This window comes from Tursiops truncatus, chromosome 2 (genome assembly GCF_011762595.2).
Source record: "Tursiops truncatus isolate mTurTru1 chromosome 2, mTurTru1.mat.Y, whole genome shotgun sequence".
In the NCBI taxonomy this organism is placed as follows: Eukaryota; Metazoa; Chordata; class Mammalia; order Artiodactyla; family Delphinidae; genus Tursiops; species Tursiops truncatus.
The window spans coordinates 117,151,479-117,173,006 of record NC_047035.1 but is presented as its reverse complement, the minus strand read 5'-3'; the positions used below and the strand labels follow the sequence as shown (position 1 = coordinate 117,173,006).

Sequence of the window (21,528 nt, the reverse complement as noted above, 5' to 3'; positions counted from 1 at the left end):
TGGTCATAAACATTTTCTTTTAACATTTGCAAAGTGTTCCTTATATATTTAGACTTTTATTACATTTTGATTTTATTTTTTGTTAATGGTGTGAAAATTTTATATATCTTTCTAAATGCACACCATTTATTGAATAGTCCATTCCTTAAATATTGATTTAAAATACCACATGTATTCTACATTTAAATTGGGAGATATACGTGAGTCTGTCTCATAATCTTTTTTTTTTTTTTTTTTTTGCGGTATGTGGGCCTCTCACTGTTGTGGCCTCCCCCGTTGCGGAGCACAGGCTCCAGACGCGCAGGCTCAACGGCCATGGCTCACGGGCCCAGCTGCTCCGCGGTATGTGGGATCTTCCCGGACCAGGGCACGAACCCATGTCCCCTGCTTTGGCAGGCAGACTCTCAACCACTGCGCCACCAGGGAAGCTCTATCTCAGAATCTTTACTCTGTTTTTGATCTAGTTGTCTTTCCCTATGCCAAAACCACACTGTTGCATTTTACTGAATGCTTTCGGGGGTGTTATAGAGAGGATTGCGAAGTTTCCTTCTCTAATAACTACAAAATAAGTTATACAAATAGATTTTATAGTGCTGACTCATCTTTACATTCTTGGGATAAATCCTAACTAAATAATACTTTAATTCAATATTCTAATATTTTATTTATGATTTTTTTAGTCTTATCTCCAGAAGTAAGGTAGCCTGTAGTTTTCCTTTCCTTTCTGCACCCCCACCCTCTTTTCTCTCTCTCTCTTTTTCTGTGTCTCTCTTTGGTTTGGGTATCAGTACTAATGTATTAGCATCATAAAACCAGTTGGGTAGGGTCCTATCTTTTTATATATCATCCAAGTTTATATGAGTTCTTTAAAAGTTTCCTAGAACTCACCTGTAAAACCTGGGCCGTTGTAGGGACAAATCTTTAAATTTCTTTTCAATTTCTTCTTATAATTATTAGTTAACTCAAGGTTTTTACTTTTTCTTGTGATAACTGGAATAAGTCATATATTTCTGAAAAATTACCCACTGAATCTCAGCTTTCACATTTTATTAGTATACATTTATACAGAGTTCTTGCAACTTTACAAATCTCTGTATATTTAGTCGTGCTTACTTTTTAATTTTTAATATTTTTTTGTTCTTTTCCAGACCTGCCATGATTTATCCATGTTATAAATTTTTCAATCAATCAAAAATGCTGCTAACTTCTGATCTTACCCTTATTAATCTGGACCTTTATTTTCTTTGAATTATTTTATCAATTTCTTTTTTAAATCTTTAAGTCAATTATTTAATTCATTAATTTTATTTAAGCAAATGACTTAATTTTTATGAAACGAAACATGCTTCCATAAAAACTTTAATAACCCAAAAGTACAATATAGTAAGCAACAAACCAACCAGCACCCCATTACCCAGAAAGAAAAAGTGTCAATATTAATTGAATGTCATTCCACACATCTCTCTAAGCATTTATGGAGATGAATGGATGACTCCAAGCCTCCTAATTTATCCTTTTTCTTCCCAATTTTATGGTCTTTCCTTTTAAACTGTTCTTAATTTCAAAAAGCTCTAAAATTTCCTTTTTTAATAAATGCAGTGTCATCCTGCATGTCTCTGCGGATATTATATTTATTTTAAAGTTCTGTTTTGCTCTATTAACTCTGATTCCTTGGGTATTAGTTCTTCCATTTGCATAGTTCGGTATCCTCCTTCACAGTATTAGTTTTCTTTAAATATTTTATGATAATTGGGTTGTGGGCTCATCTTTGTTTAGGCTTTAGAGATATCTTGTTCGTCTGATGTATGTGATTACAGCAGCATTTTTTTAGGGGAAGGGCAAAATTTTCCATTGGGTAGTGAACATGGTTAGTATTTGGGGGGGCTCCCTATCCTTTCTGAATATTGACAACACTGGGGAATTGCCTTGGCTTTTAAAGCACCCACACTTCCTGGTTTTGCATCATACACACTAAGGAGAAATGAAGGTAGGAAGAGGTAGATCCATATGTTTGCTTGCCCAGCAGGCTAGACATAAAGCACCTCTATAATCTCACATCTTTTATAGTATTCCACTACTGTGCGTGTTTTCTCATCTGCATTCCAATCCTATTTTCAAGGGTTTTTTTCATGGGTTTTGGGCAGTTTTGCTTCTTTTCACAGTTGTGTTTGATCGGTACCATACATTTTTTGGAGGAGGAAGGAAGGATCACTTTTAGGAATGAGCAGTAGCAAAGGGAGGCTTCAGCATGTTCTCAGTGCATTGGAAGTTTCACATAGATGTTTTGGCAGAGATAAATGGATAATACTGTACATACTTTTAAAGGAAAATATGGGTTTATTTTAAACTATACTTTCTCTTCTATTGATGTATGGTCTCATAATAGTAAGCACAGGGTGTTATCCAGTGGTTTCTAACCCTTGATGCACATTACTTATCTGGGAGAGCTGCTCAAACATATTAAAACCTAACCCCAGAAATTCCATTTTAATTGGGCTGGGGTAAGAACCACTGGTATAGTGGGAAAACTACAGGCTTTAGGATTAGACAAATTTGAGTTCAAATCACCACTTACTGTGGTCTGTGACTTTAGGCAAGAAACAAACTCTTAAAAACAAACAACAACAAGAAAGAAACAAACTCTTGAGCTTTAGTTTCATCTGTAAATTGGGTTTACAAGATTGTGGTAAGGATTAGAGATAATGTAAGAAGAGAGACTAGCACCATGCAAGACAAATAGCAAATGGTTAACAAATGTTAGCTCTTCTAAATACAGTTATAAGTAAGCAGACAAAAAACCATGGCATTAGGAAAGAGACCAAGTAAAATAGGACATCCCTTCATATGCTAAAATCTTACAAATGACAAATTTAACTCCAAAAGTCACAAAACTGTTCATAGGAGTTGACGATCATTCCCAGATATTCCAAACTAAGAGAGACCGTGAGATTTACAGAGTGTTCCTACTACATTTTATTGTACCCCCTGGGCTCTTTTAACATGCTTATTTCAATGCATTTTTTTTTCAAAGGATAACTCTCTAGGCTATTACAAGGTTTCTGAGCCATTCTTCATTCCTACAGTTCAATACCTGAGAGTAAAAACAGCAGCTAATAATAGTGGCAACCTGGTTATACATTTCTGTCTGTACTCATTCAAATATTTTGTGAGAAATAGATGAGCATTTTGAAGTTGCAGGAAATGAGCAAAATAACTAGAAAACTGTGGGACCCATGAATTGAACCAACTTTAGTGTCTCTGATGCATGAAACAATCCAATCCTAATTATAACCAGCTGGAGACAACTCCATTTTCAGAGATATTACCCAAACACAATGATGCCCATTTGCTGACAAGTATCATTCAGAAGCACAAGTATGCCATTTGGCATAATATAACTTCTTAATTAGTAATATCAACCGAATTCTTTAAAAAGTTTTAACGTATGCCCAATTACAGCTATAATTATTCACCTATCAACAATAGAGGAAAATTATTTTCTTCTTGTTCTTTAAAATGTTTAAATGTTCAGAAGTTATTAATGTTCATATACATTACATAATAGAACTTAAATTTGTCAAATCTTTAGTATAAAAGTAGACCCAAAGCAATACTAACAGTCAATTTGACAATAACACCTTAATTTAGAGGCCCATACTAAACATTAAGAGGGCCTGACTCCTATTGTATTCAATGTACATTTACATGGTAAATTATCTGACATTGATTTTCAATGTGAAGACCCTCTCAAAAACAAATTCTATGGCCAAGAAACACATGGAAAAGTGTCCAATGTCATTAGTCACCAGTGAAAAACAAATTAGAATTCCAATGAAATACAATTACAGACTGACTAGAATGGCTAAAATGATACAGCATAATAATACCAAATGCTGGAAAGTATGTGGAATAACTGCAACTCTAATATCTTCAAGGTGGGAGTGAAAGACACGATAAAGGATATTTATGCAAAACCCACAGCCAACATTATATTCAATGAAGAAAAACTGAAAGATTTCCCCTTAAGATCAAGAATAAGACATGAATCCCCATTTTCACTACTTCTATTCAGCATTGTCCTGGAAGTTCTAGCCAGAGCAATGTTAGGCAAGAATAAAAATAAGAAGCATCCCAACTGAACAGGAAGAAGTAAAATTATCTTTACTCACAGATAACAAGATCTTATAGATAAAAAATCCTAAAGAATAGACACACACACAAAACTATTAGAACAAATAAAAAATTTTGCAAGAATTTCAGGACACAAGACCAACACACAAAAATCAGTTGTATTTCTATACACTAAAAATGAACATGAAAATGAAATTAAGAAAACAATTCCATTCACAATAGCATAAAAAAAGAATAAAATACTTAGGAAAAAATTCAATCAAGGAGGTGCAAGACTGTATACTAAAAACCACAAAACATAAGTGAAAGAAATTAAAGGAAACCTAAATAAAAAAGTATCCTATGTTCATGGATTGGAAAACTTAATATTGTTAAGATGTCAATATTTCCAAAACTGATCCTGTGATTCAATGCAATCCCTATCAAAACCTCAGTTTCCCTTTATGTAGAAATTAACAAGCTGATTACAAAATTCATATGGAATCTCAAGGGACCCTGAATAACCAAGAAGATATGATGAAAAACAAAACTGAAAGCCTCACACTTCCCCAGTTCAAAACTTATTACAAAGCTACAGTAATCAAAGTAGTGTGGTATGGGCATAAGAACAGACAAATGGAACAGAATTGGGAATTCAGAAATAAACCCATACATCTTTGGTCAACTGAGTTTTGACAAGGATGCCAAGATCATCCAATAGGCCAAAGAACAGTTTCTTCAACAAATAGTGCTGGTACAACTAATATCAACATGTAAAAGAATGAAGTTGGACCCCTACCTCATATCATATACAAAAATTCATTCAAAATGGGTCAACAACCTAAATGTAAGCACTAAAACTATAAAATTTTTAGAAGAAAACACAGGGGAAAGTTTCATTATTTTGGCTTTGGCAATGGATGCTTAGATATGACACCAAAAGCACAAGAAATAAAAGAAAAAACAGATATACTGGGCTCCATCAAAATTAAAATTTTTGTGCATCAAATGACACTATCAAGAAAATGAACAGGGCTTCCCTGGTGGCGCAGTGGTTGAGAGTCCGTGTGCTGAGGCAGGGGACACGGGTTCGTGCTCCGGTCCGGGAAGATCCCATGTGCCGCAGAGCGGATGGGCCCGTGAGCCGTGGCCGCTGAGCCTGCACGTCCGGAGCCTGTGCGCCGCAATCAGAGAGGCCACAACAGTGAGAGGCCCGCGTACCGCAAAAAAAAAAAAAAAAACAAGAAAATGAACAAACCTATACAATGGGAGAAAGTATTTGAAAATCATATATCTAATAAAAGATCTGTATCTAAGAAATATCAAGAACTCTCACAACTCAATAGCAAAAAGACAAGCAACCCAATTAAAAAATGAGCAAAGACTTGAATACATTTCTCCAAAAGAGGTACAAAATGGCCAAAAAGCAAACAAAAAGGTGCTCAACATCATCAGTCATAAGTAAAGTGCAAATCAAAACCATGAGATACTACTTTAATCCACTAGCATGGCCATAATCATAAAAACAAAAAAACAGGTATTGGTGAGGATATGGATCTTGTACATTGATGGTGGGAAAGTAAAATGGTGCAGCCACTGTGGAACACAGTGTGGAAGTTCCTCAAAATTTAAACATAGAATTACCATATCACCCAGCAGTTCTACTGCTGGCTGTATACCTCAAAGAACTAAAAAGAGGGACTCAGACAAATACTTGTATGTGAATGTTCATGGCAGCATTATTCTCAATAGCCAAAAGGTGGAAGCAACCCAAGTGTCCACTGACAGATGAATGGATAAACAAAACATAGCATATTCATATCATGGAACATTATTCAGCCATCGAAATGAATGAAGTATTGATACATGCCACAAACATAGATGAAACTCAAAAACATTATGATAAGTAAGGAAGCCAGACACAAAAGATCACAGATATTAGTACATTTCTATGAAATCTGAAGAATAGTTAAAACCAGATAGAAAGCAGATTAGTTGACAGGGGCTGAGAGAAGGTGGGAATGGAGAATGGATAGGTCTCCTTTTGGGGTGATGAAATGTTTTGAAACTTGATAGAGGTGGTAGTTGTACAACATTGTGAATGTACTAAATGCCACTGAATTATGACTTTAAAATGGTTAATATTATGTTACATCAATTCTGCCTCAATGAAAATAAATAAAGGAATAAGAAAAAATTCTGATGCCTCTTATGAGCAGTTATTAAAACTATTCTGGGTCTTGGCCAAAGAGGACACACACAGTAAAAAGGATTTAGAAATTACAAGAAGAAAATGATTATAGCTGCATTATAAAAAATAATCTTTTATTTCACTTAGGAAAGTACAAGAGCAAATACCTTGAGGGATAAACAACCACTAATCATATAAATATTGTTCTGTTTAGTTTTCTGTATAATTACTCTTAACAGAACTTTTGAATCAAATGTAAAACTAGAAAGTCTCAGCAAAGAGATAGAAGATATGCAGAATAATTAAATGGAAATTTTGGAATTAAAAATACATTTTAAATGAAAAAATTCACTGGGAAGGCTCAATAGCAGACGATAAAGGAAAGTCAGTGAATTTGCGGATAGTTCAATAGAAATTATACAATTTGAAAAATAGAAATAAATTTGAGCCAAAAAAAAAAAAAGAAACAAAGAAAAAGAAGAGAACCTCAGAGACCTGTAGAAAAATAACCAAAGGCCTATCATTGATGTTACTGGAGTTCCAGAAGGAAAGGAAAAAGAATATGGTGCTAAAAATACATTAGAAGAAACTTCCCAAGTTTGGCAAAAGACATAATCCTACAGATTTAAAAAGCCCAGTGAACTCAATAAAGGACAAGCCCAAAGAAATCCACACCCAGGATATCATAATCAAACTGATGAAAACTAAGAAACAAAAGTTGAAACCAGCCAAAGAAAAACAACACTTTTAGGGAATCAATTGGAATGACTACAGATTACTCATCAGAAACAGCGGAGGACAGTTGGAAGCGACATAATATTTTTAAAGTCCTGGAAGAAAAGAACTGTCAACTAAGAATTCTATATTCAACAAAAATGTCCTTCACCTGAAGGTCAAATAAAGACACTTTAGATGAAGAAGAACAGGAGAAGAGGTTGCCAGCAGATATGCTATAAAAGAATTGCTTTTTCTGTTGTTCAGAGAGAAGCTATCAGAAGGAAATTTGGAGGATTAAGATAAAGAATGAGAAAGAGAAATGGTAACTATCTGGATAAACATAACAGACTATTCTCCCCTCTTGAATTTTTAAAAATATGTTTGACATCTGAAAGCAAAAAATAATATTGTCTGATAGAGTTTTCAATGCATGTAGTGTAATATATAAGTAACTATAACCTAAGGAGGGCAAAGATAAAGCCATTTATATGGTGATATGGTTTCTACATTTTACTTGAAGTGGTAAAATATTCTCAGTAGATTGTACACGGTTTAGTATGTACATGGTAATCCTTAGAGTATCTACAAAGACACAGAGTAAAACACGCAACAGGTAAGTTAAATAGAATACCAAAAGATGTTCAAATAAATCAGAAAAGAGAAAACAGGATAAAAAACAAAGGGAACGGGGCTTCCCTGGTGGCGCAGTGGTTGAGAATCTGCCTGCTAATGCTGGGGACATGGGTTCGAGCCTTGGTCTGGGAAGATCCCACATGCCACGGAGCAACTAGGCCCGTGAGCCACAACTACTGAGCCTGCGCGTCTGGAGCCTGTGCTCCTCAACAACAGAGGCCGCGACAGTCAGAGGCCCGCGCACCACGATGAAGACTGGCCCCTGCTTGCCACAACTAGAGAAAGCCCTCGCACAGAAACGAAGACCCAACACAGCCAAAAATAAATAAATAAATAAATTTATTTAAAAAAAAAAAACAAAGGGAACAAACAAAATAAATGGTCAACCTAGGGACTTCCCTGGTGGTGAAGTGGTTAAGAATCCACCTGCCAATGCAGGGGACACAGGTTTGATCCCTGGCCTGGGAAGATCCCACATGCCGCGGAGCAACTAAACCCATGCGCCACAACTACTGAGCCCGTGCACCACAACTACTGAAACCTGTGCACCCTAGAGCTTGTGTACCACAACTACTAAGCCTGCGTGCCAAGAGCCCGTGCTCCACAATAGAGGAAGCCACCACAATGAGAAGCCCATGCACTGCAACGAAGAGTAGCCCTCCTCACTCGCCGCAACTAGAGAAAGCCTGTGTGCAGCAACAAAGACCCAACACAGCCTAGATAAATAAATAAATTAATTAAATGGTCGCCCTAAACTTAAATGTCAATTACATTAAATGTAAATAGTATAAACATTAAAGAAATTATCAGAATGGATTTGGAAAATCATGACCCAATTACTTGGTAACTACAAGAAACACACTTCAAATATAATTATATAGGTAGGTTAAAAGTTTTTTTAAAAAGAGGAAAAAGATAGATATAACATGAAACCATTAATCAAAATAAAGCTGGAGTGGTTATATTATCAAAGTAGACTTCAGAGTAAAGAAAATTAACAGTAACAAAGAGCAACCCTTATATACTAATAAAATGTAAATTCTCCAAGAAGGCACAATAATTCTGAATGTGTATGCATCTAACAAGAGAGATTCAAAATACATGAAGCAAAAACTGACAGATCTGAAAGGAGAAATAGACAAACCTACAATTACATTTGGAAATCTCAGCATTTCTCTCTCAGTAAACAACAGTGAACAATTAGCAATGATACAGAAGAGTTAAACAACACCATCAGCCTACTGAATCTAACTGACATTTAAAGACATTTATCCAACAACAGCAGAATATACATTCTTCTCAATTTTACATGAAACATTCGCCAAGACACACCATATCCTGGGTCATGAAAGAAATCTTAAGAAATTTAAAAGAAATCAAGAATATTCTCTGCCCATAACAAATAGAAATTAATAACAGAAATTACCAAGAAAATCTCCAAATACCTGGAAACTGCCTAAACCAACAATCTATGATTCAAAGAGGAAGATTCAAGGGAAATTAGAAAATATTTTGAACTGAACAAAAATAAATATAAAATTTCAAAAATTTGTGGAATACAGTTAAAGCAGTATTTACAGGGAAACTTAAATAGTATTTATATTACAAAAGGAAAGTCTCAAACCAATAATCTAATGCCCTCCTAATTAAATCTTTGCAAACATCTTTATCTCCTTAGATTTTACAGGTATATATATATTAAATTTTTTTTTGGTATATATTGCTTAAATGCCCTCAGAAAGGTCTTTAAATTTTGACTCAAAACTTACCTTCACTGAAAAACTTTCTCTAATTAGCCTTTTCCCACTGTTCCATCTGTGTAACTATTTGGTCTCATTAAATTACTGTTATATTTATTGGACCATATAAGCAATTACTGCTTTAATAAGACATTAAGCCACTAGGCTATCTGCTTACAAAGCACATGATATCTTAGAGGAAATCTAAGTGAGGGGATAATAAACCTATGGGCTATGAAATGGGTAGCAAAATTGGCATAAAAAGATGAGTTATTAGGATTAATTTTAACACCCCATTTCCATGAATAGAGCATATTCTAATCATTTTTAGATTTTCCTATTGTTCTAGTTTGTGTGCCCCATAAAAGGCAGTGGCTGCAGGTACAGTTTGCATTGTCTGTATTATCTTTGGAATTAGTAAAAAAAAAAAAAAGTTCAAACTCTGAAAAATTGTGTCAAATTATCCATATCTTCAAACTCCATATATGCCCTCTCTAGATTTCTATCGTGCCTCATTTATAAAGCATGAAATTGAAGGCTAACTGCTGTCCTGTGACAGAAAAGTGTAATAATAATTCAGAAACACTGCCTATTGTGTTTTATTCCACTTGTGAAATGAAATCACATACATTAAAATAAGAATAAAGTCTCAAACTGTGCATTTTCAGCATCTGACATCACTCACAAACAATTAGCTAGTACTAATTCGGTCCAATATTGTGAATGTTTCATTAATAAAAATTAATTAGCTCTGTTAGTTATGAATGTCACAGGAAAACCCAGCCTCGGGTGCTCTGATTGTTACTGTTATTTGTTTTCAGGAATCACTTGCTGAGAATTGCTTCCCCTAGTTTTATTTCTATGCCTCAATTATACAACCTTAAAACATGGCAGCCCCTTGTATTATACATTTCCTGCAAATATTAAGCAAATATGCTAAAGCAGAGCATATTTTACATAACCACATATGTCAGCCTAAATTTGAGCCAAGAAAGAGAATGAATGTACTCACATCTGAATTATATTTGGCAAATACAGAGATATCATAAGCTCCTGGTTTAAATGCCTACATGCTATTTCCATGGCAACTACATAAACATTTTCCTCACAACACAAAGCTATCTTCATTCTTTATATCCCATTATTTATTTTTTCACTCTCAGGGGAAAGCCTAATTTATTCCCTAGGAAAAATCAATCAATGGTTTCTTAATCAGTGGCATTTGAAGAGTAGGTGGCACAGTTCTTTTTATGGAAAAGCAATTTCCACCAACGCTCTTGTTACGTGACAGAAGACTAGAAGAGAATAAAAGTAGTACTTGCTTTAAGGAAAGTGTGTGTATAAGTTGCAATGAACAGTCCTTCAAAGAGAGATGAGAATGTGCATTAGAAACCCGCAAAAGGTTGGCCAAAGTGATCACGTGCAACTCCAACTTCTCTTTTGTATGTGAGTGGAGTATCATGGAAACTCCTTTATGGAAAAAAAAAGTGATATTTCATTCTTACAGAGTTTTGGCAGTCTTTAAAAAAATTCCTTTGCTGCTTTCCTTGTGTGATAGAGATTATATATAGAATGGTCAGCAACTAGAGGCAAGAGAAAGACTACCTACTTAAAAGCAGATCAAATGACAGTTAAAAGGAAAGGTAAAGGGAAACCACATCAGGTTCCTTCACTTTGTCTACTCTTTGAGCCTGAGGTAACTATCACAGATTCAAACAGCACCAGATGGAAGAGATCCCTTATTGCATTTTAGCTATCAAATGAACAACAATTTCTCAAAGTGCTCTAAGGGACAGTGGATCAACTAACATTCTTCAGTGTACTCAGAGCTCAGTGGGCTAGCAAGGGAAGCCCATTCAGGATGAGTGTAGATATTAGCCAGTCCCTTCCTCTGAGTTTCCCTGGCACCACTATGATAGCACTTATCACTGTTTTGTTATTGTTTATATATGATTCCCTCAAGGGACCTTTATAATACCCCTCCAATCTAACACAGTGCTCTGTGAATGGTAGGGTGCTTAATAAGCTAGTGGATTAAATGCATATTCAGCTACAATGTATACACATTTCCTACAATACACAATGCTCCTCATTCAAAAGATTACACTGTTTTACAATAATTCCCTCTACCATTTTGATGTTTCAATTCTCATGGCAGTTTTATTACTTCCTCTATTTCTACAAGGCAAATTTCTTACAATCTCCTCTCTTTCATTTATCTCCAAGGCCTATGTCCAGTTATGAGGCAAGGGCTTTTTGTTTCTTTTTGGTTTAGCTTCTAATGTTCCAGTACCATTTGTTGGAAAGACTAATCTTTCTTCACTGGGCTGCTTCTGCACCTTTGTCAAAAATCAATTGATCATATATATACATATCTAAACAAAGCATCTGCATCTGGTTTCCTTTTAAATATTCCCCATATGAAACTTACCTGTGCTTTAGCACTAGTTATACAATGGCCCATTATATATCATCAGAGAGTTCTAAAGCACCAGAATGTTTCATGTTTTCCTTCCTATGTATGTCAAACCAACAGAAGGAAACAAAAGCTGGGCCTGACTCCAAGAAGAATGAGTTTCTTAGGGATCAAGTGTTTCCTTTCATTTCTACAATTTGGTATTTTTAGATAAGCTTTCCTGTGACCATGTGCCAGAATTGTTAAACATCAAAATGTACAAGCCAGAATGATAATACTAACTTTTTCCCTCCATTATTCTGTTGCTACTGCATGGGGACAACTACTTCAGAATTCAAATACCAGTGAGGTTAGGAATAACTGGCTTGTTTATTACAAGCATTTGTGCAGATTTCTAGTTTTCACTGTTATAGAATGTGGTGGGTGAATCTCCCTTCTAGTAACAGAAACAAGGGGACTCTTTGCATTTATTATGCTCCTCAATCGCCACATATGTTTAGTGGTATTCCAGCTGATTGTCGTTAACTTAAAACATTTACTGCTAATTACAGTTGGCACAATAAATCAAAGGGTAAAAATGTGTTCTCAACACCCACAGTAATCCTCTCCTTCACAATAAAATTTCTATCTCTTCCCCCATCATCCCCCATGCCAGGACCAGGCCCTTGGTGAAAGGACTTCTAAGCTCTTTTCGAAGACCAGATAAACATCCTCTTCCTGGGTCATCCTGTCATGGCGTTTTCAGAGGCTAACTCTTCCCACACATCACGACTGACTTCTTACTACCTAGCATTGTTGTCTTGCCAGCAATACATGTGTGAAGGGAGACTTTATGCCACATGGTATAGTCATTTCTTGGTCATTTGACTCTACTAGAGAGTATTCCTGCTACAACAATCTCAGTAGTAAAGAATTAAAAGAGCTAATGTGAGAGATGTAAGCTCACAGAAATAACTGTTTTCCAAAAAAAGCCTTAAAAATACATTTGAAAACGTACAGAATGAAAGAATTACATTCTTTCAAAACAGTGCAGAATTAACAAGAAGACGGTGGCACTTTAGGTACCAAGAAGAAAACACAAGAGGACAAAGTCACAACACAGCAGCAAATCTGCACTATTGACTAGAGTATGTTGCCTACTCATCTATGCTATGTTTTATTTTGAGCTCATATGAAAAAATACAGTTAAATAAATATCACACATCAATGAAAGATGTAGAACGTACATCTAGTATATCATCATTTATCCTTCATATTGTTTATGAGTACTTACATAAGAATATATATTCACCAACCTCATAGAGCATTTTCTCTGGAGAAGGAGGCTAGGAATGAAATTGGAGAGAGATACAAAGAGGATTTCAATCGTTCCTAAATTGTTTTGTTTCTTTTAGCAAAAATGACAAAATGTTAGCATTCAATTAATTCTTGGTGGTAAGATAACAGATGTTTGTTATATGATTCTGAATTCATGGAATTTCATAATAAAAAAATTTTAAGAGAAATAGAAATAACACCTAATTACATTTTAGCCTGGAAGTAAAGCAGATTTATAAACACAGAAAACATGAGGAAGAACCTTCTTTCTTGGAATAGAGTTATAGCTGACCAAAATACATTTTGAATTACATAAGTCTGAAAGAATACTTAAAACGATACTGTAATTTCTAAGTAATATTGGGCAAGTAGATTTGCCTCCAAGAGCTTCCATTTAATTTTATGTAAAGCAAGGATGTTGAAGTAAAATATCTTGGATAACCTCTTCAACTTTAAAAGTCTGTAACTCTTTTTCCCCAAGAGGAGGTAAGTATACCTCTGCACATGTTATTCCTTTTGCCTAGAATAGGAATACTCTTTTCCTCTAGCTTGTTCCCTGGCAGTAAAATCCTATTTATCCGGTAACACTCAGTACATAGGATACCTTCGTGCTTTGGGAAGCCTTCCCTCACCCTTCCTAAGGAGGAAAAAGCACCGTCACAGCTCTGTTCTCATACTCCCATTAAGCACTTGATACACTATCTTTCCATTTATGTGTTGCCTGTTCTGTTAGATGGTGAGCCACTGATGACGGGACCTGCACTCTACCCTTCTTTGTATCCCCTGAACCTTCCACACTATTGCAAATATTGTTTTCCCCAAGTAAATGATGAATGAATGAATGAGTCAGTATGTAAAATGGCATGAAGTTCACTCCATCATGCAGGTCAGTTGATCGTGCCACTAGAAGGTAGGGGTGTAACCCAGACAATCACTTAATATTCTTTCCAAAAGAATCCATAGGATCATTTCGAATTTTATGCTCTTAGTTTAGAAAGCAAGGATGACATAACTTTTCTTCTTCTCCTTTTGCTTTTCCTCATACTACACAGCTTTTTACAAAGAACATGAAACACTCTTCTTACTTAAGCAAAATATCAGAAACTTAAGATACACTAAACCTTGAACTGAAAAACTGTTACAAAGAAGTGAAACATTTTATCATATATATTTGGATAATATGCAGTTGGCTGCAACAGTTCATTCAACCCTTGTTCTCAAATGGGGCTGGCTACAGTTCCTAAGGTGGAAGAGGGATAGTGTGATAACATGGAGGGGAGAGAGAACTTGGTGGAAAATAGCCAGTAATCCCTCCCAGGAACCCAAGGAAGCAGGAGGGTAGATCTCAGCACCCCTAGTTCTTTCTTGGATCAATCTCCCCAGATTTGGCTCCTGAAATAGTTGTTAACTGGGAGATTCTTGGAATCAATGGGAGTGTCCTGGGAGTCTGCCAACCAGCCACAAGACCTAGAAATGCCCTTGACAATATTTAAGCCAAAGCAGACAACTGCCACCAGATGCGATGGGGGGAATTTGGAGCTCAAAGCTGCACCCTCAGAACTTCTAACCAGGTACTAGTGTAGCTCACCCTAGTCATTTCATTAATTCAGAAGTAACATGACCTTGCATTTTACAGGACTGAATATTCTGGACCATACTTATTAATTATAATAGGGTTATTTTTTTAAACGTTTTATTTTGAAATTGAAGATTCACAGGAAGTTGCAAAGATAGTACTGAGAAGCCTCATTTACCCTTAAACAAGTTTGCCCCAATAGTCACATCTTGTGTAAATACAATACAATATCAAAACCAGGAAATTGACATGGGTACAATGTATGTGTATTCACTCTCACTTTATGACACATGTAGATTACTCTAGCTATCACCACAATCAAGACAGACTATCCCTTCACTGCAAAGATACCCCTTGGTGCTATCTCTTTAAAGTCACACCCATCCACCTACCCCTCAACCTTCCCAAACCCCTGGCAACAACTGTCTTGTTCTCCATCATCATAATTTTGTCATTTTGAGAATGTCATATAAATGGAATAATACATTATGTGACTTTTTGAGACTGGCTTTTTTCATTCAGCATAATGTTCTTGAGATCCATCCAAGCTGTGGTGTATATCAGTAGATCATTCCTTTTTATTACTGATATATTCCATGGTATGGATATACCACAGTTTGTTTAACCGTTTACCTATTGTAGAACATGTTGGTTGGTACAATCTGTGGCTAGTACAAATAAAGCTGGTATGAAAAACAATGCACATGTTTTTGTGTGGATATAAGTTCCCATTTTACTGGGTTTAATGCCCAAGAGTGGGATTGCTGCATCATATGGTAAGTGTACATTTAATTTTTAAAGAAACTATCAAATTATTTTCCAGTGTCTGTACCATTTTATATTCTACCAGCAATATATGAAAGATCTAGTTTTTCTGCATCCTCACCAGCATTTGGTATTGCTACTATTTTTTATTTTAGCTATTCTAACAAGTGTATAGTGATAACTCATCATGGCATTAATTTTCATTTCCCTTAAAGCAAGTGATGTTGAACATCTTTTTAATATGCTTATCTGCCAATGCTATTAAGAATATATCCTCTTTGGTGAAATATTTCATGCCTTTTGCCCATTTTTTAAATGATTGTTTTAACTGTTGAGTTTTGAGAGTACTTTATGTATTCTACATATGACTGTTTTGTCTTCTCATCCTTTTAACTGGGTCTTCTACAGAGTAAAAGTTTTAAATTTTGATCAAGTCCAACTTACCCATTTTTCCTTCTTTTATAGATTGTGCTTTGCTGTACTATCTAACTACTCTTCACTAAGCCCCAGATCCTAAAGATTTTCTCCCATATAAAACTTCTAAAAAGTTTTATAGTTTTACATTTAAATCTATGATCCACTTTGAGTTAATTTTTGTATAAGGTGTGAGACTTAGGCTGAGGTTCTTTTTTTCCACCCCCATGAATATTCAATTGTTCTGCACTATTTGATGAAAAGACAATCCATTCTCCATTGAATTGCCTTTACACTTTTGTTAAAAAAAAAAAATCAGCTGGCTATACTTGTGTGGGGTTATCTATTCTGTTACTGATTTATGTGCCTATTCTACTGCCAATACCAGTCTTGAGTATTGTGGCTATATAAATTTTGCAATCAGGTGGAGTGGTTCCTTCCATTTTTTTCTTCTTTTTCAAAATCGTTTTAGCTGTTCTAATTTGCCTTTCCATATAAATTTCAAAATCTTGCCAGGATTTTAGGAATTGAGTTAAGCCTATATATCAAATTAGGGAGAACTGATATCTTTAATATGTTGAGTCTTGATGATAAATTTTACCATCTTAAACTTTGATAATAGGTTAATATACTTAGTTTTCTACCATTTGGACAAGAAGTACCTATTTGAAAAGGACTGTATATATTTAACAGAAAATTTATGCCACTACTATATTTAAAATAGATAACCAACAAGGACCTACTGTATAGCCATAGCACAGGAAACACTGATCAATATTCTGTAATAACCTAAATGGGAAAAGAATTTGAAAAAGAATAGATACGTGTATATGTGTAACTGAATCAGTTTATTGTACACCTGAAACTAACACAACATTGTTAATCAACTGTGCTCCAATATAAAATAAAAATTAAAAAAAAGACAAACTGGTTTCCAGATTCATTACTATTTTAGTTTTTAGTAACAGTATCAGTTACTGAGACTGAAAAACAAGGAAGAATTTTCTTGGGATAAAGAGAAAGGCAAATAATACTTCAAGGGAGGACAGCTGAGTAAAGAGGTCAGTTTTGCATTTTTTCCTCACCCATGTCTCCTATCTTTCTCTGTCTTCTGTTATCTCAGATAAAATTCGGGTCTAATGATATCATCTTCAAGTAATTTAACCTTTACTTAGTAGATTAAGTTGTCTTTTCCATTAAATAATAACTAACACTTTAAGAACATAATCAAAACAATGATAAATTATTGACAAAATAAAACTGATGTTGCAAAAGAAAAATACTGTGTATCTAAAGGGAACATAATTTTACAAAGCTGAAATGAGAATGCTGCTAATAAGACCTTTCGCTTAAAAAAAAAAAGACCTCTCCTTATCTGCCACTAGGTAAATAAAAACTTCACAAGTTGAAGTTTTGAAATATTGAATGTTTGTAAACTAGAATAAACTCCTAGTTAAGAGCTCAGGTCATGGAGTCAGATAGACCTGGCTCTACCTTGAACTAGCAACTTGATGTAGGGCAATTTACATAACTTCTTTGAGAATGTGTTTCCTCGTATGTAAGATGGATATATTTAATAATAGGACCTATGTCAAATAGAGTGGTGAAGCTTCAGATAATGTATATTAAGCACTAATTCGAATGCTTGGCATATGGTAATCACTCAATACACATTAATTACTATTATTTTTAATTCCTTTTTGTCTGGGCAAATTACATTTAGGCTTCCCTCCATAAGGACAGTTGTCCTAAATGGAGCCTATCAAGCTTTATGAATTTTAAGATTCCTGATAGATACATTGTTTAGAGTGGTCTTACTGTCTGCAAGTATACACTTCCCTTACTCCCAAGAACCATAATTTTAAGCTAATGAACTGAACTTAGATAAAACTGGGTGTTTGGTTCAACTTTAACATAGCTAGAACCCATCTTTTGAATTTCAGCCTCTTCAAAGTGGCCATGATAGTTTGCACAGTTAGAAATATGAATTTCTAATTGTACAAATTAGAAATTCTGTCAGTTGCACAATCAGAAGTCTGATTCCATTCCTTCATCAAAAGCCATAGTAGATTTGGGATTCTGGAGGCACCCAGCTTAGATGGGGCCAGAAAAATTAAATAATATGTAATTCAGGTGGTCTCATGTAGGTGAATTACATGACCTCTGAACTGGACTTGATGGGAGAATCAAGGCAATTCTTTTGTTTTATTTTGTAGAGAGGTCAAGTTCTAATTTAATCTGTTCCTTGTTAATATTATGAGACTAAAAACAAATTTGGTAGTTAAAAAAAGTGGAAATTAATGATTAAAAAAATCCACTGCCTATGGATTTCAATGATCCTATCCATGGTTACCAAAAATCACTGAGAGATAAATTTAAATAGAATTAAGAGTTTGATAAGGAGTGGTAAAAGTATCATGATAAAAATTTTGATAATGTTGTTTGTTTTTGGTTCATTAATGAACCTGTGGTTATATGAGATTACAGAATCAAATATAATCAAACGGGTAAAGAAAACTCAGATCATTAATGGAGAAGACAGAGACGTTTGGTGACTTTCTTTTTTTCTTTTCTTTTTTTTTTTGGCCACACCACGTGGCTTGTGGGATCTTAGTTCCCTGATCAGGGATCGAACCCAGGCCCAGGGCAGTGAAAGCGCAGAGTTCTAACCACTGGACTGCCAGGGAATTCCCCAGGGACTTTCTGCATATTATCTTGCTTGTATGAGTGAACATTCAGCACTTAAATTTCTGCTGTGTTTCAAAAGTTACTTTCTCCAACTTTAATTTTTTAATGGTTCAGGACTAGAAAGAATTTGCTGGACATTTTTAAAAGGCCACATGCTGGTACATGGTTGGTAGTGAAAAGAACATGGAAAGTTCTAATTATGCCATAAGTAGAAGTTTAACCAATAACTGGATAATTTTTTTAAAAAAATCAAGGTATTTTCTATCCAGGTTAATGTTAACACATTAACAGGGAAGAGTGATTAGAACATTCATTCCTTACATACTACTTATCCTGGGTTACACTTGCCAATTTAAATCATTTTCTTGAAATAATAGGTCCTGCATTCCTTAGAATCATTAGAACTAGTAATGGATACTGTATTTGACTGATTTTTCACATGCCCTGATTTCACAGCAAGGACCCAGTTGTACTCAATTACACCCACTCACTACCAAGACACACTGACTCAAGCAAACAAATGATTATACCTCAAAATCAAATTAATAGACTTCCAATGAATAAAAGTTCTAATTCTTCACTAGGATGTGATTAAAAAATTGTAAACATTTGAGTCTTTACAAAACATGTACTGAAACAATTTTGGCCTAAGATCAAGGAGATTTAAGAAGACTGACAAAGAATCTTTAAGTCTTTCTATAATTGCTTTCCACTCTACTTAAAATATAACAGTCACTGCAATTTCATAATAAGAAATAATTTTATAATCTTTTCAAATTTCTCTCTCCTTTTCTATTTTGGATCCTTGTGTCTTTTTTTTTTTAATGACATAAAGACTTAAAACCTTGTATCTTTTATAAACTTAAATTCCTAAGAAACAGGGGCAGAGGATAAAATAAAGATTAAATTAAAATAAGATGTCAGATATGAAAGGAAAAAGATCAAGAGACCAGATGTCACATAAGGAAACTAAAAAATAATATGAAAACAAAACTAAAAACCATTTGCATGTGTGATAGGATACCACCATTTACGTTGCCTGGGTTATTTCTATGAAAGGAAAAAGTATCTGGTAAAGGACGGATCTATAAGTATACTAGTATTATGCCATATTCTTACTCAAATAAGCTTACCTGTTTCTGTGTTAAGAAGTTCATAACCTGGGAAAAAAGCAACATTCTTTTGGCTAATATCAGGGTCAAGCATTAAGAGGCAAAATAAAATCCTGACTATGCTAAATAAGTTATAAAATTATCTGCTCTATCTACACTTTGGTATTTGTAAGGTAAATATTTAAACTTAAAAATAAACCCTTTCAAGTCATCTAAAGTTCTTGGTGGAAATGTAACATGATATGATAAATCTGGTTACCATTTAAATTTGAAGTACTTCATCCATTTTGGTGACAAAGGCGGTTTTAGCAGCTATCATTACATTCATTTAAATTTCAAAGTGCTTTGGGTCCTTCCAAGATGAACGTCCTTTCTTCCTTGCCTCTCATTCCTTAACTTATTTTCTGAAGATAGCAATGTTTACTGCAAGAGAACAACAAAAAATAGAGCTAAACTGGAGAAGTAAACTAGTTTTAAATATATTGGACATTTTCTTTCCTTTAGGATATTCTTAATTTCACACTCACTCAACCGTTAAAATTAGACTTATTCATTTAAGAAGTAACTTCCTTACTTAGGAAGAGACATGGATAGAATCCTACACACTCAAGAACTATCCATGCCATACCTAAGAACCAAGTAACTTATAGGAATCAAACTAGCTAGCACTGATGCACTTGAGGCTTTCTAAGACTTCATCTGATTGTTCTTGTATATTTCATTTTTTGGCTAGAAATATAAAAATAAGAAACATTAAACTCTATTTCACCTTTATAAAAATCCAATTCTAACAGTCACAATTTCCAACTTTGATATAGCCTCTGTTAAATATGAAAGTAGACATCTCCAATTGCAAAAGTTTCTCTAGCCACTTTGTAGTTTTACTTTAGGCTTAAGTATAAAATATATTTATAATCTGGTATACAAAACATCAATTTGCAGAGACATGGATGGATCTAGAGACTGTCATACAAAGTGAAGTAAGTCAGAAAGAGAAAAGCAAATATCAAATATTAACACATATATGTGGAATCTAGAAAAATGGTAAAGATGAACCTATTTGCAAAGCAGAAATAGAGACATAGATGTAGAGAACAAACATACGGGCACCAAGGGAGGAAGTGGGGGTGGGATGTTGGGAGACTGGGATTGAGATATATACACTACTATGTATAAAATAGATAACTAATGAGAACCTACTATATAGCACAGGGAACTCTACTTAATGCTCTGTGGTGACCTAAATGGAAAGGAAATCCAAAAAGGAGAGGATGTATGTATAGTTATAGCTGATTCACTTTACTGTACAGCAGAAACTAACACAACATATTAAAGCAACTATACTCCAATAAAAAAAGTTTAAATTAATAACTTCCTATTTCTGACTCTTGAGCACCAATTACATGCATGTTTAACTGGCCCAACCCCTAATTTGTTTTCTCTATAACACCAAATACAAGGAAAATAATTGGAAAAGTTAAGAAGAAAGAAAAAGATAATGTGATCACTTTTTTTTAACTTTTTAATATGGGAATTTTCAAATACATATACAAAAGTAAAGAGAATGATGAACCCACATACCCATCACCCAACTTTAACAGTTATCAACATTTTACCATTCATCTTCATCTGTCCCTCACCTCAATTCATTCTCTCTCCTGGAATTATTTTTGTTGTTGTTGTTAGTTTCTGCTTTATAACAAAGTGAATCAGCTATACATATACATACGTTCCCATAAATCCTCCCTCTTGCGCCTCCCTCCCACCCTCCCTATCCCACCCCTCTAGGTGGTCACAAAGCACCGAGCTGATCTCCCTGTGCTATGCAGCTGCTGCCCACTAGCTAGCTA

At 34.7% G+C, this 21,528-nt stretch overlaps 1 protein-coding gene across 24 annotated transcripts in view; it reads right to left on the bottom strand.

Annotated features, from left to right (window-relative positions):
* The window catches only part of PEAK1 (pseudopodium enriched atypical kinase 1), a 293,418-nt gene that overhangs the window by 124,241 nt on the left and 147,649 nt on the right, over window positions 1–21,528 (bottom strand). For 17 of the 24 annotated variants that reach the window (XM_073801286.1, XM_073801289.1, XM_073801288.1 and 14 more), the window contains one exon: window positions 19,938–20,101. The exons of 5 other annotated variants lie outside the window; for them this stretch is intronic. The gene's annotated coding sequence lies outside the window, so the exon portion shown is untranslated. Of the gene's footprint in view, window positions 1–13,079; window positions 13,132–19,937; window positions 20,102–21,528 lie in introns of all 24 variants that reach the window. 2 more of the 24 variants (XM_019950188.3, XM_073801277.1) reach the window with 2 other exon arrangements.